Source organism: Callospermophilus lateralis, chromosome 4, assembly GCF_048772815.1.
Source record: "Callospermophilus lateralis isolate mCalLat2 chromosome 4, mCalLat2.hap1, whole genome shotgun sequence".
NCBI lineage: Eukaryota > Metazoa > Chordata > Mammalia > Rodentia > Sciuridae > Callospermophilus > Callospermophilus lateralis.
This window is the reverse complement of record NC_135308.1, coordinates 88,124,670-88,144,229: the sequence shown is the minus strand read 5'-3', so window position 1 is coordinate 88,144,229 and position 19,560 is coordinate 88,124,670. Positions and strand designations below refer to the sequence as shown.

At 34.2% G+C, this 19,560-nt stretch overlaps 1 protein-coding gene across 2 annotated transcripts in view; it reads right to left on the bottom strand.

The window, feature by feature from the left end:
* Positions 1–19,560, bottom strand: part of Pde3a (phosphodiesterase 3A) — a 308,184-nt gene that overhangs the window by 113,403 nt on the left and 175,221 nt on the right. The gene's annotated exons all lie outside the window — the stretch shown is intronic.

Here is a 19,560-nt window from a genome sequence, read left to right as displayed (position 1 = left end):
TGGCAAATATATAACTTTACTGTTCTTTGCCAGGAACATCCTAGATAGATGTCAAATCCTGTAAAGCTTTATTTGCATAGCATTAAGCTTCCAGTTAAGTAGGAAAATATGCTGAGTAATCTAATAGAGTAGTCTAACCTATTGTCACAAATAAGAACCAGAAGCTCAAAGCATTTCAATAATCTTTAATTCTATTTTGGTAATATCACCAAAACATGAGAGTTCCAAAAATAATAGTATTTTTTAGTGTGAAAGATGCCCCTGAAATCCCAACATTTATTTTTTTCTTAACAAAGACTATAAAATATCAAGTTATTTCCATTGTTGTAATAGCCCCCAGCTGTTCTGCCTACAAAGCAGGTTATTTATTTATTAGAAAAACATTTATAGAAGAGCTGGATGTGGTGGTGCACACCTGTAATCTCAGCTACTCAGGAGTCTGAGGCAGAAGGATGGAAGTTGGACACCAGCCTGGGCAAGTTAGCAAGACCCTGACTCAAAATAAAATTTAAAAGGGCTGGGGATGTAGCTCAGTGGTAGAGGGCTTGCTGAGCATGTGTGAGACCAAGTTTAATCCCCAGTACCCTCCCCCTACCCTCACCCACACACAAATAAAAAAGAAAGAAAATAATATTTACAGAAAGAATATTAAAGAAAGAAAAGATACCAACTGAGGGGACTGAAATTCATTTGTCCACCCAGCACACTCGCTCTTCACAAGAGCCAAAGAACTATTTGCAATAAAGTACTGTACCCCCAAGGTGGGCTATACATGTATTTATAGACATCATTTATTTTTCTGTAAGCAATGGCTTCTTAGAAGAAAGTTTTTCATGATAAAACAATAAAAAGATCAATTGAATGTTATTAAGAAATTTTCTATAATGATATACATAAATAAAAGGTTAATCTTTACTGAGGAACATAGGACAGCTAATAGAATACTTTTAAATAAAAATATTTTTAAATCAACCAAATATAAATTTTACCCAAGGGAACGTATAAGAACCCATTATGTTGAATGATTAAATCTAAAAATCGAATGTACAGCCTAAGATCTAAAGTTAGTAATATTTATTGTAGACTTGGAAATGTGTTAAGAGAGTAAATCCTAGACACTGTTAAAACACACACACACAAAAGAAAAAGAACAGAGAAAGTTAATGCAATGAGATGAGACGAGGGCATTTTCTTAACTGTAGTTATCACCTCACTACGTGTACTGATATCAACACATGATGATGTATAGCTATGTCTATACTATAGAAAGAGCATCACTTAGAAAATATTACAAAGCAGAAAACAGCCTCCTGATTATTAAAACATTTTCTAAAAACCTAACCCCACAGGTGGATAATCAAAATACAAATGAATGAAATATAGTGGGTTGTTCGAAATATACACAGGTATATGTTGCACTAAAATGATGAAAAATAAAATGTAAAAAAGAAAACAAAGTGTTTAATGAATTATTCAACAAATGAAAAAAAAAGAAATAGGCTTTTTTGGGGAAAAACATTATGAGTTTAACCTTATAACAAATACTAATTTGAATTCTACATTTGAAAGATTTAATTTATTTTAAAAAATGAAATGATAAATATAAAATAGAATTAAAATCTAGGTAAATATTAACCTGCTTTGGAAAATAAAAATCAAACTTGAAGTAAATGTGAACCTATCCTTCCTTCCTTCCTTCTTCCCTCCCTCCCTCCCTCCCTCTCTCCCTCCCTCCTTTCCATTCCCTCCCTTCCCCTCCTCTTCCCTCCCATGCCCTCCAGTGCTGGCAAGGAACCCACGCTGGGCAAGTGCTCTATCACTGTGCTACAACCCCACCCCTAAATTGTTTCCTTAAAGATCTTTTTCCACCCTAAATCACAAAATAAGATCAATTGATCTGGCCTATAAAATTTTTAAATGTCTTTACAAATTTGCCACTGCTAAAATACCTGCAGTAAATAGTAGGTAAAATACAATGTTTTAGGCACATTAAGAGTGCTGACGAATTTGAAAGAAACACGACTCTCATAGAAAACTTGAGAGAAGGATAGGAACAATTTACAGAAGAAAAAAAAATCAATACTTGATTCATTTATGGAAAAGTTTTAACTTTATTTGAAATGAAAGAAATTCAGTATAAACAATAAATCAGTATAAACAATATAATACTACTGCTGCCTATTAAATTAGGAAATTAATCATGATGCAAAATGGATGAGTTAGGGAGAAATGTAAGCATATACATTGCTAGATTACAACATATTATATGCATACTTAATGTATATAATTACATATACAAACATTTATAAAACATGGATATAATTACATTTACCCAAATAGCCTTAGAAATTCATACCCTTTGAACTAGTAAAATCAAATGTAAAAATCCAATAATTATAATGTGTTAACCACTGTGTCTCCAACAAATGAGAAATTATCCAAGAAATGATAGTATACAAAAGAATAGTATACAGCAATTAAAATTAGGCTTTCAAAACCATTACACAAACATTGTGCCCCTGAGGTGGTACACACGTGTAATACTAGCAATTCAACTCTGGAGGCCAAGGCAGAAGGAAGACAAGTTTGAGGCCAGCCTCAGCAGCTTAGCAAGACCCTATCTCAAAATAAAATAATTAAATAAAAAGGATGAGGGATGTAGCTCTGTGATAAAGTGCCCTGGTTGCGATCCTTAGTATCTGTCCCTGCCCCACCCCCCAAAAAAAACACTTGAGAAATACAGTTTAGTATGTGAAAAATATAGCTGAATAATTTTAACCTACTCATTTTAGATAAGACATAGCCAATCACTTAGGCTTTGAAATTTCTTCAATGATTTATTTATAGTTAGTTTGGCTAGTACACAATTTTAGAAAAATTAACTCAGATGATCATTATGTAAAATTAGAAGCTTATATAATTTTTCTTTAATTTCTTTAATACTTTAGCTTTTTAATTATTCTAATTTATTGGCATTACTGCTAATGAATACCCATTAATACTAATTAAAATTTGATTATAATAAGGTTCACAAACACTAATCAAATAAAGAAACTGTATGATTTAGAAACATTTAAATTACAACATTTAATTAGTTGTTAACTAGAACTATCAAAAGCAATTCTTGGCACATTTCAATCATTTGCCTTATTAAGAATTTGGGAATATCTTGCATTAATAACTGGAAGACTAGATGCTTGTTTTTGGCAACTTTAACGATAAAATAAACTTGAGCACTGGGCTGCAAGTGAAATGATTTATCATAATCTTCTAAAAACATTTTATAAAAGGCTGGCTCTTATGGATGAGTTTAAACTCTCAGGGTTGGAATAATAGTAAATTCTACTCTGCATGGGTATCACAGTTAAAAAACTAAATACCAAATGAAATTATAATTCAAAGTATATTGAATTAAAAAAGAATATTTGACAATGACAATATATCAAGAAGTACACATTTTTTCTAGGGCCAGAACTAAAATATGAAGAGCACAGAATTCACTGCCCTCTTCCAATAACTAGCTCGTGTTATTAAAAGAGCAAAAACAGGGGCTGGGGTTGTAGCTCAGTGGTGGAGTGCTTGCCTAGTGCCAGTGAAGCACTGAGTTTGATTCTCAGCACCACTTAAAAATAAATAAATAAAATAAAGGTATTGTGTCCATCTACAACTAAAAAGAATATTAAAAAAATAAAACATTCAAAATGTATATTCATTTGGGTCATCAATGAACACAGAAGAGGAAAATCAATTTGATAAATCACAAATTGAACTTGTAAAACAAACTTCCATGCCTAAATCCGTCTTTTCCTTAAAGCATAAAATAGTACAATTTGTGAAATGTGATAAGTATCAGAGTTATTTCCTAGCATTATATGACAGACTAATTTAGAGTAAAGAAATTCTATTTTGTCCTGTTCTTATGCATTTATATTACATATTATTATATTTGAAAGCTATAAGTTGAGCACTTACATAAGCTTAAAATGCACACCACTGGTACATTTTTCCAAGTAATAACGTTATAGAAATCTACATGGTAGGTGAAATATTGTAAACAGAAAAATAACTCTACCTGTGATACATGAGATGCTAGGACATTCTCTAGTCAATAAGGAGGAGAGCATTAAAGGAAATTAACAGGATAGTTTCTCCTTTGGACTTGAGAAAATCACACAAAGATTTTTAGCATTAAAATTCTATTTTTAAGTAAAATAATTGGAACCAAAATTTATCATTTATTATTTCAGTGTATAGAATTTATTGTGGCATCCTCTGTCATTTTATTTCTTTAATGCAGAGACAGAGGCAGCAGAGGAATGAGACCTGGATAGAGTGTCAAGACTACCTCTCTCCATGGGGATAGCACACTGGGCACTAGAGGGGGATTGGGGTAGAAGGAAAATAAGCTGCATCTTATAATAGCACATAATAACATGTACAATTTTATTCTGTAAAATTATTTTTGTATCGTAAGAACAATATCCTTGGATCATAAAGCATAGAATAAAATAAGCAGGACATTTTCAGTATTCCTTTTTAAAAAGTCATCCATAATGTGATGAAATGACTTACTAAATACTATAGACCATTTTACCTAAACAATCAGTGGAGAACATTTCTAGTATAGCAGAACTATAGGGCTAAATGTTTTGCAAAGTATTACAGACGCTTCCCTATCCCCACTCTCCAGACTATTGATTATAACCAATAAAAAAACACTATCAGTTAATCACAATAAAGAGTAAAAAAGACAGCTTGCAGAATGAAATCAGTGAAATTCCTAATTAAGTGCAAGCCGATGTTGATGTTCTATCAATGAGGAAGTCAAAACCTTCTTTCATTCAAACGGATGTATTAGTGTTAAATTGCCAGTGACCAAAGTACTCATTTCACATGCTCATGGGAATGATGAAAGACATTAATGGGTCCCAGGCAATGGGGAACAGAAGTAGATGCTGAAACTTTCTTTTTGCAATTTAGTTCATGTGGACTAAACCTTCCAGATAAAGGAAAAACAGCATGATGCTTATGAAATTTTGGGAAAAGTCCAGGAGTTTATTAACATAATACAACACTCTTTTGGGAAGAAGAATGCTCATAATTTTAAGACTAGTTACAGAAGGGATACTAGAAATATAAAACTGAGAAAGAGACTGACACTGGAAAAATGAACAAAAACATAGAAAATGAAAACATTCTTGTTGATAAGAATATATGGCTACTTAATTCAGGAAGAAAAAAAAAATGTTTGTCTCTCACCATCCAAAAAAAAGAAATACCCTCTTGGCTACTGAACTTGTGATTAGTCCTCTGGGAAGGAACATTTTAATAAGCATCTTACCAGGAGGTCTGGGGACACACAGGTCAAAGGTTATGCCTACACATGGCAAACAAAAATCTTTCCATCTGATGAAGAAATCCTCTTGAAAGAAAGGAAGGAAGGAAGGAAAGAAGGAAGGAAGGAAGGAAGGAAGGAAGAAAGAAAGAAAGAAAGGAAGGAAGAAAGAAAGAGAGAGAAAGAGTATCCTTCCTGATCCCTCAGCTCTCATGAACTAAAGACAGGCAAAATAAATCCCTCCCCTTTCAATATATTCCTAGCAAATCAACTATGCTCCCTTGACAAGAAACATAATCTGTTATATAAAGCACTTTGCAAATCCTAGCTTCTTGACACTGAGACATTTTCATCCTTATGGAATAAATTCTTCCCTCTATTTTATTTTTAATAATAAATTTCTACATCACAGTCCTCAGCTAACAGTATGTTGCACAGCACGGAGTTCCAAGGAAAACACAACTGCTGCCAAATGCAGGATTTAAAAAGTTCACAGGAGCAGTGAAGTAGTCAGCATGGAAACAAAAAGGTTCTATCCAAGCACAGATATTTTAATAATAGCATGAGAAATGAAGACAGTCAAAAGTGCATTTCTGTAAGTTAGATATTCTCATTTAATGTCTATCTATTCTTCCCTGCTTTACTTTCTCCTGGTGTTTGTTTATATAAAAATCAATGCCTTTTTAGGGACGTCTTGGGAGAAAACATCACCATGCTGGCTACTGAGGGTCTTTCAGAAGGAAAAGCTGTGCAGGAAAGCTGTGATGAGATGGGGAAGTGGAAACTATCTTCTGCATGTACTTAAAAAGGGCCAGGAGTTTGAGATATGAAGTAAAAAGGTAATGATGGAGAGGAAGAGTCACACTTAGCTTTTGCACCAATTTCAAGAAAACCATGCTCTTTTACTTGTTGAAAATTACTAAAACATATTTTCAAAAGCACAAAAATAATATACATCTAAAGAAGCAAAAGTTACCATACAAACCACTTTGACTTCATTTATTCATTGACTTTTTACTGTATGCTTATTATGGACAAAGCACATAACTTATAAATCAGTAAATGAAGGAAGATGCCCTCTGCTTTCCAGCTCTTCTTCTAGTGGAAGGAACATGGGAATATACAAACATAAACATACATCTACCTGATGAGGGTGCAAGTATAAAGAAGCTCAGAATACAGAGAAAGGTTGGAGGAGTGTGGAATGACAGATAGTTTTTCATAAGCAGATCAGGGAAGACCTCTGTGAGAAAATGACATTTTAGCAGAGATCTTGATTCAGACAAAGAACCAGACACACAGATCTGGGGAAGGAGCATGCTGGGCAGGACAATCAACACATGCAAAGTCTCTGAAGCAGAACCAAAGAATGGTACATTTGAAGAGAAGTAAAGTGTATCTTAAGCACCAATTTATAAAGTGATCAGACCTTTGCAATCACAAATCATATATCTAGCACTTATTCCATTGAATTTGTAAATTGATCCAAAGTGTAATCATTAGTTCCAGAATATTCTTTAGATAAAAATGGAGGTAACAAGGATTCTCCATTCACCAAACTCTTAACTTAATTCCATTCAATACAACAAGAATTTATAGAACATGCACCACGGGGTACAAAGGCAACTTTATATTAATCATAATAAATAGCATAATTTTATTATTCCTTTACATGTGTGATCTCTCGTGAGTCATAAGTGCAGACTGGGGATGAAGCTTGGAGATAGAGCACTTGCCTAGAATGAGCTAAAGCCCTGGGTTCAATCCCAAGAACTGACAAATAAAAGCATAAAATGAATAACAAGTGCTTTGAACTACATATTTAGTACCATGGGCATAGAGTTTTCAATTTGATGATTAAATGTTCTTTAGCTTTGTCTATTGCTTTGGATGCTTCTCTTGGCATACATTTACTTGAATTTCTCCATATCTGTTTCCTCCCTCCAGAACTCCATGAGAGAAAATGGGCCTACCCCTGCCCAAGGACTCTCCCAGAGGCCAGGTCCCTGGACTGGGCAGATCTGTGACAGAACATTCAGGACAGTCCAACCTTTGTCTAGTCCTTTCAGGAAATTGCTCTTATTCCTTGGTGTTCCTTTCCTTGGCCCCTTGTCAATCCAGTAAGAAGGTCAAGACTACATTGTGCTCTTTAGAAAAGGGACACTAGAAGTCTGCTTTTGTTCTTTTGTTCTGGAGCTAAAGAAGAAAAGCTAAGACAATCACTGCACAGCCATAACTCCCAGGCACTGTCAGGCAGCCCTCCAGGCTTTACACTGAGGTTGGGTTCTGATGCAGATATGCCTAATACAGTTGGTGCTGAAAAAGATTTACCCTCCTTTGTAACTTAATTCAGAAACTAGTAGACAACATGAACCTCCTCTGGGTAAACCAGATATGACTAGCAGCCAGGTCTCATCAGCAGCTAAACAACTGCTGCTTCATTCACAACCCCCAAATCCCTCCCACTTTGCAGTGATACTGATTTTATTGAAGATTCCACGGAGGGACTGAGACTCTGTCACATTATACACCATACAGCAAAAAGCTGTGAAAATATGCACCGGATATCTCAGAGCTTCACAAAGGTTTTTCTGTTTGTTTTTTGTTTGAGGGTTTTATTGTTATTTTGGGAGGGGGGCATCTGTCACCTCCTGGATGGGACAAGGGAAGTGAGTCTCTGAATTTACTGGTCCCGCCTTTCCTGCCTTCAGGTGAACCAAGATCTAAATTTCCCAGGATAATTTAGCTTTTGTCTATACTGAATCTTAAGTCTTCAGACAAATCAGCAGGCATACAGCTTATTTAGAATTGACCCTTCTTAGAAACCATGGAGTACCTGAAAATATCACAATGTAAGACTGAAATTAGCAAATTTTTTTGTTTGTTTTATAGTTGGTGATAACCGCCTGAATTTCATTGACTTGGCAAAGACTTAAATCCCTGATTCTGACTTTGAACATTTCAATCCAGCAGCCAGTACAAATTCCATCCACACTGGGGAGTAAAGAGGTGCTAGCAAAGTAGAATTCAGAGTTCCCTATTTCTGATGAGGTTGATAATGAAGTTTCCACCCCTGGGATTAGAATGTTTTCATAATTTTATTTTTGTTCCTATACCCACAATGACCATCAATACCCTAATCCTGTATGCTGCCACTACTCTTACAAAGCTTCATTACTTTCATTTACTACGTCTTGCCTATATTGGTTACATGGAATTTTTGTAACTTTTATTGCTGATTTTCATCCTGGGTACTATTACTAATAATACAATCACATCAGTCTCAACATTGCTTAAATAATTTTCATATGAGGTATTTCTATGAAGAAATGACAATAAAGTAAAATATGCTTCTGAAAATCTGCATACCTAATTCTATATATGATATATGTTCCAAATACACCCGGGTACATTAACATCTGGAAAAGTCTTAAGGGAAAGGAAATTAATTTAAACATTTCTAGAAACATTTGATCACAAAACCTTTTTGTTTAAAGAGAGATTAATAGTTTTCCATGGAAAACATTTGGAACAATGTGTTTTTGAAATTTTTTAAATGTTTCTTGTACTTTATTTTCTTTCTTTATATTTTTTAAAGTCAGAGGTACATATGATCCCTATTTTTGGATATGGAAATGGAATTCAAAGAGGTGAAACAGTAACATAACTAGCTAGTGGTTAAACATGAATTAAAACTTAGGTCAAATGGTTACAAATTATGCACTTTTGTCCCGCTGTACAACTTTTAGCAGTAAAAAATTATTGAGTCCAAACTAAGCATTGGGTCTTTGGCACTGGGGAATATTGGTGAGAAAAGAGAAAAAGACATCAGATTTTGTGTTCTTTCAAGAAACTTGAGGCTGTTGTTAATGTGATGAATTTATTTGTCCAAAATCCATTTTCTACCATATAGTTTCCAATTTCTTTAAAATTATGGAATACAAGAAACATTTAATGTCTCTGAAAGTTCTCTGTAAAGACATAAACTAACCAAAATTTAAAATTTTGGATACAGAATTACCTGAACACCTATACTGAATTATATAATCAGGTGTTTAGCTATCCCATATTCTCTATTAGCACATTTCATTGGTACCAATTAATCATTCCTGACTTCATTCATTCATACACTCTTTCAACAAATGTTTCTTGAGTCTACACATCTAGCTACATGTTCTCTGTAGGCACAACAAATGTTTAACAATTCTGAGTCATCATGGGCTCCTGTAATATTTTTAATAAAGTACAGCATATTGGTTAAGCTTGAGCAACAGAGATCAAACTGACTAGTTGAAATCCCACCTCTCATATATGTGTAGTCTCACCAGTTACATGATCTTGGTGCACAGTAAAGACTCATTAAATGTTAGCTATTATTTTTATCTTTATGAATAATTACATGTTATTTAGGGGTCACCATATTTTAATTCCTTAAGGAAAGCATAATTAAGATAACATGTGGTTACTCTCTATTAATCCAGAATGGGAAAAAACTGATCCCTTAACTGCTTCAATATATAATTTACACAATTTGACCAAATTTATAATTTTAAAAAATCATGTGTCATTATATAAGAGTAACAAGTAACACGTGCATTACCATGGCATCTACAAAATCTACTGAATTAGACTGATTTTCTGTATAAGAATTGGAAAATCCACATACTAACACTACTGGGTCCCCTTGGTGATGAGAGGCATGGAGTGGCTTAATAAAGAGTAGGAAAGGCTCAGTTCCAAATAAGAAGTTCAGTTAGAACAAGAGCCATGAGAGCCTGCCTGTTCAGTATGGAAGGGACCTGCACCTTGTGTGGTTGAAAACACAATCAAATATCTAACGCAAGTGATAGATTTAAAAACACCAGCAAACAAAACACACAAGCCAAACCCCTCAAAATTCAATGGAAACCGAGTGCAGTGGCTCACACCTGTAATCTCAGTGGTTCAGAAGGCTGAGGCCGGAGGATTGTGAGTTCAAAGCCAACCTCAACAACTTAGGGAGACACTTAGCAACTCAGCAAGACCCTGTCTCTAAATAATATACAAAAATGGCTGGGGATGTGGCTCAGTGGTTGATCACCACTGGGTTCAATCCTCAGTCCTCTCCCCCCCAGAAAAATCAATTGAAATGTTTTTAAAATAACACAATATATATTTTTAAGGACAAAACAAAATGTAGCTTTCTTATGAAATATGAAAGCATTATGGCTTTAATTTATTAACTCTATGAACTTCTCTTCAAGTAAAACCCAAACCTGTGAGCATCTGAATGTGACTATAAGTTTGTTTTATAGTATGTTAAACTCTTGTATTATTCCTGCTAATTGAGGTAACTGAGTAGGAAAGATAAGAATTAAAATAACAATAAAAGCCTTGTGTATTATTTCTAGCTCTTCACCTGTTATTTTCACATAGGATCATGCTAATAGTCATGTATCCCTATATATTTAGATTTCATTTTTGCAAGGTCCCATCAAAGGACTCATTCAAGGCTATTTTCCCCAGAAAATTGTTAAAACTTAGCCAGACCCACTGGGGGAAACCTCATGAAACTAATCTATAAAATTGATCTCTTTTCCTGGTTAAAAAAAAAAATTGGAAGTCCTAGAGAAAATAATGAAATCCAGACATAGCCTCAGTTGGGGCAAAAGTTTTTAACTCAACAAGATTTATGAGGTCCTGCATTTGGATAGCATTTTGTTTCTCTCTCTTTTTTTTTAATCAAATATTCTGATTTACTGCATTTGTTATAAACAACACAATTTCCTTGACTTTAGCATTAAAATGAATAATGTGTGTTCAAAGTGGAAAATTACTTTGATCCCCAAATAGTTTACATTAGTAGACATATATATCCACACATACGCATATTTACATACATATAACTATATATGTATCATTTATACAAAGCCAAATATCTGTGTATGGACATATATATGTACATATACACATACATATGTCTGATGTATGTGTGTGTGTGTGTGTATAAACCACTGAGCTTCTAAGCTGTTACAAAATACAAAAATACAAAATACAACAAAACCAAATAAATCAAAAGAAAATTCTCTATGTAAATCATTCTTTTAAGAAACAGTCTTAAAAATAAAACAACCATGAAACTTTTTAAAGTATATCTCAATAATTCATGTGACTTAATATACTGAACTGATTTTAAGTCTCATAAATGACAAAACACTGAATTCATTTTTAAACAATTTCTCTTAATCTGAAAGTTCTATTTTTCCAAAAATGCTTTTTACAAAATTTTTAAAGTCTTATTTCATTCAAAGCTTAGCCACATTTTTCATCAGTGCCAGAAAAGCTTCAGCAAAAAAGACAATATTTTAAATGCTCTCCGTGCTACTTCCTCTTTCCCAAACAACTTCACTTTGGTGGTGGGTGTTGTTGATAAAAACAGAGCTTAAGGGGCAGAGAACATACAAGCCTGCCCCATTATATGCCCTGGGTTTCTTTTTTTTTTTCCTCTGAATTTGTTACTACCAATATGATTTTGACTTCTACTTTCTACAATTAGTAGATTTTAGCAAGCCATGTGCATTTCTTTCCAGATTTTTAAGTGTTGCTGGAAATTACCATGAGACCTGAAGACATTTCTTTTGACCAGAGTTAAAGGGTATCTACATTCCCAAATTTGACTTGACCTTCAATTCTCCTTCATTATTCCAAGACCCAATTAATATACTAAAAGTAATTTCAAGAGTATATTTATGCTAAAAACCAATATTCTTGCGCAGAAATAAAGTTGTCTCAGCAATTTATTCCTTTTGGTGTTACATTATGTTGTTTACTTGATGTCATGTGTGTTATATTGTGTATGTTAAGGATAAAGAAGAAGAAACTGGAATAAAAGATAACATGGCAAATTAGAAAGGGAAGAAAGCCAGGGAAGAGCGGGAGTTAAAATCATATGTATTTAATTAAGGTGGGTAGAAATAAAGATGCAAAAAATTAACATTCCCATGAACTTCTCTGCCTTTGTTCTTACATCACATAATAGAACTGAGAGACTTATTCACTCTTTTTTTTTCCCCCTTAAGCAACTATCATGTACCAAAGCCTTTACTGAAGACAAAACAAAAATAAAAGGGAGGAGGACACAAAACCAGGGGAGAGTGGGAGAGTGGTAAGAATCCAAAAGTGAATCTCCTGAGAAGAAATTCAAGAAACTAGGAAAACAGCTAACACAATAACGACTATTTAAAAACATTATTCAGGTTTATATGGGAGAGGACTTTACTGATGTATTGATTTGCCCTTGATCTTGTCAATTGGAATCAATCATATAAAGCGGATAGAATTCTTGGCTCATTTGATTATATATCTAAATTGAAAACTCTGGATTATTTTCAGAAGACTATAATCTTAAAGAATGTATCCACTTTTGAAAAGCCCATTAAACATATTTTCTTGGCTTCTGTGATCTGTAGTGTTAAGTGTCTCACAATAAAAAAATGGTTCACCATGTTCACATATTCTAAAAGTGGGGTGTGGGTGGGATGGAGCATATCAAACAAAATAGTTAGAAATTTCCATGTGATAGTCAAAATGCTCTAAAAAAATTGCCACAGAAAATTCTTTAGTCTCTTATCCTTTGTTGAGAGATTGAAGAATTAGAACTAAAGAATTCAAAACTAATCAGGGCAGGTTAAGTGGATCAGGTAGATTTACCTTAGTGGTAGAATGCTTCCTTAACATGCTTAAGGCCCTGAGTTTGATCCTCAACACAGCCAATGATAATAACCACCACCATCACCACCACAACAACAAATGATCAGAAAGTCACATTTGAAAACTGAAAGCTAATATCTATCACAGGAGTATTAGGGTGATTTTCCTATTAGCTGACACTCATTCTGTTTTGGAAGCTATCATGGGTGAATGACTATTCTTGCATTATTTATGGCTACAATGTGCCCAAAATGCTAAAAAAAAAAAAAAAAAAAAAAAAAAAAAAAAAACCTCCTCAGAAGATGGACACTTCACTTTGTTAAAAAAAAAAAAAAATCAGTAAATTATGCCAAGGCATAGTTCATAGTCCTAAATTATTATTTTTTTTTGCAAATTCCATGTATTCAAAGACTTCATTGGAATGAAAAACAGGACCCCTTAGAATAGTTCAGATCCTAATTTACTATATATAGACAGTTTTATTTTTCAAAGAGAAATTTGAGACAGATTCTGATATTTGATTCGTAAGTCACTATTAGAAAATGTTTTAAAAATTTGATTTATTTACTGTCCCCCATATTTTCAGGTTTGTCCCAAATAAACATGTGTAACTGCTGAAAAAAAAATGACTTTATGAAATTGGTGGAGATCTTGTTCCAAGTCACTCTCTTTTTTTGCTGACTTAAAATCCAGGTCCTGTTCAAGTTACTGTATATATTTCAGTGCATTTATTGAGTCTTTATAACCCTACATAATGGTCAAGGGTAGATTCTGGAGTTGAATTTCTTGTAATCAAATTTCAACTTCACTTTAACTGGCTTCATGGATCAGGATAAGTTATTCTATTATTTCTAGGTTCAGTTTGCTCATTTATACAGTATGGATGATATAATAATATTATCTACTTGACATAATCTTTAAGAAGCACAAAGTCTTTATGAAGCACAAATGAAATAATCAATGTTAAGACTGTTCAAAGACTTTTTCCTTGTTTTGGAATTAGATTTGAACTTACCACTATAAACTACAAGGATTGAACACTCTTCACCCTGATACTAGAATGAATTTTCTGGTTTCTTAGCACTGTAGGCTCATTTGCAATTTTCAGGTTTCATTTAAAATAACATCTCCTCAGAGACACTTTGCACAACTGACCAATTATCCATCTATCCATGGATCTAAACTATCCATTCATCTAATACTAATGAATATGAACTGAAAACTTGCCCTACACCAGGCTTGGTGCTAAGGGGTTAGGTAGGGAGCAAACATTATCCAGTGTAAACTCCTCTTTTATTATTCTTCACATATGACCATGTCTGTTTCCTGCACTTACTGCAATACAAAATGATCCTGTCTAATTATTTCATTACTTGCTTTTGATTTTCTCCAATTTAGAAAGTTTCATGATAGCAGAAGCCTCTTTGGTCTTTGATGTATGCACTGTGAAGGGCACAAGTAAGGGTCAAAATAAATATTTAGAGAATGATTGACTGGCTTTCCAGGAGGAAATTCAATAAGGAAAGTCAAGTAGTTTGGAAATTTAAATAGTGAGGAGTGGATCAAAAAATTCCACTGTTGTTAAAATACTTCTTGGTCCTCAATTTCATTCAGCCAATTCTCTTGCTACAGAAAAGTGTTTTATAAAATATGTTTGTAAAATTATAATCAAATAAAGACCTATTGTTTTAAAATCCAGTGGTAATTCTTGATGAAAATGTAGATAGTATGAGGTGCCGCAAGTTCAGGGATGCAAACAAAAGGATCCGAATACAAAAGAGGCTTTGCCCTTCATTTGAACTCAGAACTTTTCTCCTGTTGTTCCTCCCTTGGTGAGAAACACTGCTACTTACCCGGACCATACACACATTTTGTTCTTCCCTATTCACAGAACCCCAGTTTATTCAGAGAGCAATGGGCCAGCTAAGAAACTCCATTTCCCAGCCTCAGTTCCCTTACAGATCATGAGGTCACGGGACACAGTCCTGGCCCATAAGATACAAGAAGAAGTCACTTTGTGAAATTTCCAAGAAAACTCTTTAAAAAGGGGGAAACCTTGGCTAGCGTCTCTCTTTGGCCTTCCTGTCCTCCCATCCTGCCTGTCTGGAAGCAATACAGGATTCTGGAGATGAAGCAATGACTCTCTGATATGAAGTGACCATGAGGCAAAGATAATAGCCTCTGAACCAACATCCTGAAGCCATGAAAATGCCATCATTGAGTTCTGTTTCACCAGACATGTGTGAACGCAAACACAAACAAAACACACACACACACACACACACACACACACAATTTATAATGGAACAGTAGTAATAAAAGCTACCAATAAAGACATAGCAGCAGAGGCCCTGAGAATAGAAAAGAAAGATGTACACACATTAACTGACAATGTATTTGTTACAAGCAAAAGCATAACATCCTAACTAATTGGTACAAAGAGAAAACAAACTTATGATAACAGTTTGATACACATTACAGAATATGAAATTGAGATTGTGTTTTGGGGGAAGGACTTTGGAAATGTTGGGTTTGACAGATGTTATTTTTCATATAGAATGTCACATGCCTTCAATATAGTGACCGTAGAGAAAAAAAATAAGGCAAAGAACATTTCTAAAATATATTCTTAGAAATTAAATTTATTTATCATGGAGCATGTTGTATACCATAAAGCATAGTCTGAGAAATAATGAAATTAAAAACTGTTATGTAAAATTTTATATCTTTAATTTTAAAAATGAAGAATTTAAGAGAATACAAAAAAATAAGCACTGCTCAAATAATCATGGCAATAAACATTAATCTTGAAATCTTGTCAAAGTTTCATTTCTAAAATAAATACAGAACAACCAAGGTATCAAGAAAGTAAAAAGACAAGCCAGAAAATGGGTGGCAAACCTTGGTAAATTATAAATATAATAAAGAACTTTTATCAAGAATACTTGTATGAAGAATACAGAACTCTTACACTTTAACAATACCATGAAAATACTCTAATTAAAAAATGAAATTGAATGCAGTGGCACACACCTGTAATCCCAGCAGCTTGGGAGGCTGAAACAGGAGGATGACAAATTTAAAGCCAGCCTCAGAAATCTACCAAGAGCCTGTTTCCCTCCTCCCAGAAAGTGCAGGGGCTGGAAATGTAGCTGAGTGGTAAAATACCCTTTAGTTAAATTGCTAGTCCCCAAAATAAATAAATAAAAATTAATCAATTAATTAATTAATATAAACAGGCAAAAGATTGAATAAACACTTCTCTAGTGAAGGTATCCAAATGGTCACCAAGCACGTGAAAAGATGTTCAACCTCATTAGCTATGGAGGAAAAGCAAACCAAGGCCACAATGAGCACCATACTCACTGGGACGGCTACAATACTGTTAAAAAATAAAGACACTTATTGTTGTTGGTCTTCATAATAGCTGCCATTCTGACTGGAGTGAGATGGTAACTTAGTTTTGATTTGCATTTCTCTAATTGCTAGAGATGATGAACATTTTTTCATATACTTGTTGATTGATTGAATATCCTCTTCTGAGAAGTGTCTGTTCATGCCCTTGGCCCATTTATTGATTGGGTTATTTGTTTTTTTGGTGTTTAGCTTTTTGAATTCTTTATATATCCTAGAGATTAGTGCTCTATCTGATGTGTAGGGGGTAAAAATTTCCTCCCAAGATGTAGGCTCTCTATTGACCTCACAGATTGTTTCTTTTGCTGAGAAGAAACTTTTTAACTTGACTCCATTCCATTTATTGATTCTTTGTTTTTAATTCTTGCGCTATAGGAGTACTATTAAGGAAGTTGGGGCCTAATCCCACATGGTGGAGATTAGGGCCTACTTTTTCTTCTATTAGATGCAGGGTCTCTGGTTGTATTCCTAAATCCTTAATCCATTTTGAATTGAGTTACGGCAGCTATTATGAAGACAAGCAATAATAACTGTTGGCGATGATGTGGGTGAAAAGGCACACTCATACATTGCTGGTAGGACTGAAAATTGGTGCAGCCAATATGGAAAGCAATATGGAGATTCCTTGGAAATCTGGGAATGGACCCACCATTTGACCCAGCTGTCCCTCTCCTCAGACTATACCTAAAGGACTTAAAAACAGCATACTGCAAGGACACATACCATATCAATGTTTATAGCAGCACAATTCACAATCCCTAAACTGTGGAGCCAACCTAGATGCCCTTCAGTATATGAATGGATAAAAAAATGTGGCATATATACACAATGGAATATTACTCAGCCATAAAAGAGATTAAATCATGGCATTTGCAGGTAAATGGACGGAGTTGGAGAAGATAATGCTAAGTGAAGTTAGCTAATCCCCAAAAAAACAAATGCTGAATGTTTTCTCTGATATAAGGAGGCTGACTCATAGTGGAGTAGGGAGGGGGAGCATGGAGGATTAGATGAATTCTAGATAGGGAAGATGGGTGAGAGAGATAGGGAGGGGGCAGGGGATTAGCAAGAATGGTGGAATGTGATAGACATTATTATCCAAAGTACATTATCCAAAGACATGAATTGATGTGAACATACTCTATATACAGAGGTATGAAAAATTGTTCTATATGTGTAATAAGAATCGTGATGCATTCCACTGTCATGTATTTAAAAAATAAAACCAATAAAAAAATAAAAGTATTCACTTAGAGAAAAAATAAATAAATACATACATTCACATAAAATAACACTCTTCATTGATGAGAATGTGGAGAATTAGACTTCATATTTTGCTAGTGAAATTGCTAAGAAGTTTAGCCACTTTATAAATCCATTTGGCAGCATCTCAAAATGCTAAATATGGAATTACCATGATCTACCAATTTTGTTACTGAGTATTACATACCCAAGAGCAATGAAAATATACTATGAACACATGAAAATAAATATCCAGAGCAAACATTATTAATAATAGCTAAAAAACAAAAACAAACTAGCAACAACTCAAAAGTCCATAAACTAATCCACAGGAAACAGAGTATTCCACACAATGAAATATCGGCAATAAGAAGGAATGAAGTACTGATAATGCTACAACATGAGTAAACCTTCAAAAGCATATGCTAAGTAAAAGAGTTCAACCACAGAAGATCACAAATAGTTTGATTCCTATTGTAAGTTCAGAATAGGCAAATCTATACAGAAAGAAAGTAGGTAGTGAGTTCACCTGAGCTGGAGGTGGTAGGGAGGCAAGTGAGAATAGAAAGTGGAAGCCAATGAGCACAGGGCTTACTTGATGGGACACGAGTGTCTTCAATCAGTCATGATGGTCAGACAACTTTGAAAACACGGAAAACCACTGAGTCGCATGCTTTCACTGGGAAAGCATTAAGGTATGTGAATCATATTTCAGTGATACCTCTATGTACACACACACACACACACACACACACACACACACACACCTCACACTAAAGGAGTTCCTTAAGGAAAAAACAATAAAGGTTAAATCTGTCTCTTCAAATTTGGGAAGTGCTGTTGAAAATACTGTGGGATGGAGACTTCTCGTTAATTCTTTATGTGTAAGATATTTTAGTGGTATTAAACAGTGCATATAAACATGGCTATTCCTAACAGAAGTGCAAACTATGTACATGGTGATGGTGATCGTTATTCCTATTACTAGCTAATCTGGAATTATTTAGGAGTTTTTCACTTATACTAGTTCCATCTGCCAAGTCCAAACCAAAGGGAGATTTTGTCAAGTACTTACATTGTTTATATTTCTGAATTGACTCCAGGAATAATTCTCCACTGAAGAGATACAGTATCTAACATTTTTTGATTTGTTATCTTAACAAATGTGGTTCTCACAGTAGCTTTCATTTTCCTTTTCTCTCTTAGCAAAACACGCCCCCCCCCCACACACATATTTGAGAGCCAATTTCAGCACTATGGTAGGTTTTTAAAACTTATTTTAATAACCTTCCAGTAGTGTTTCAATTCATATTCTGACCAATACATGAACTTTCATATGTATTAACAGTAATAATCACATCAACCACTGGACATATCAAGAGCTTTTGGATGCAGCCTACACGTTGCAGACCATGTTCTGGCCATCTTAATAGAGGAAAAAGATAAATGAGCAAATTAGAATGAAATATAAGCACACAAAATATTTTCTTTTTCCTGTCAGTGTTCAGGTCTGTGTGCCAGACATACACTAAATATTTTCTATGCATTTTTTAAATCCCCTAAAATAGCACTTAGAGCACCATCTCTCATAAATGTTGCAACTAGGACATACAGAGAACTCTACTGTTCAGATCTGACAAAGGTCTCACAGAGAGAACTGTGTATAGCAAGGAGCACCATTGGAATACTAGCACTTGCCCTTTACATATTATTGCTCCATGTATGAGTAATTAAAATGTTTTTAAATCACAAATACAGAACTAATGTAGTCTTCCTTGAGAGCTAAAGGCATTGGTGAAAGCAGACCTAAAAACAAGCTGTGGTGTCTAGTGTGGTGGCAAATTCCAGTAATCCTAAGAACTTGGGAGGTTGAGGCAGAA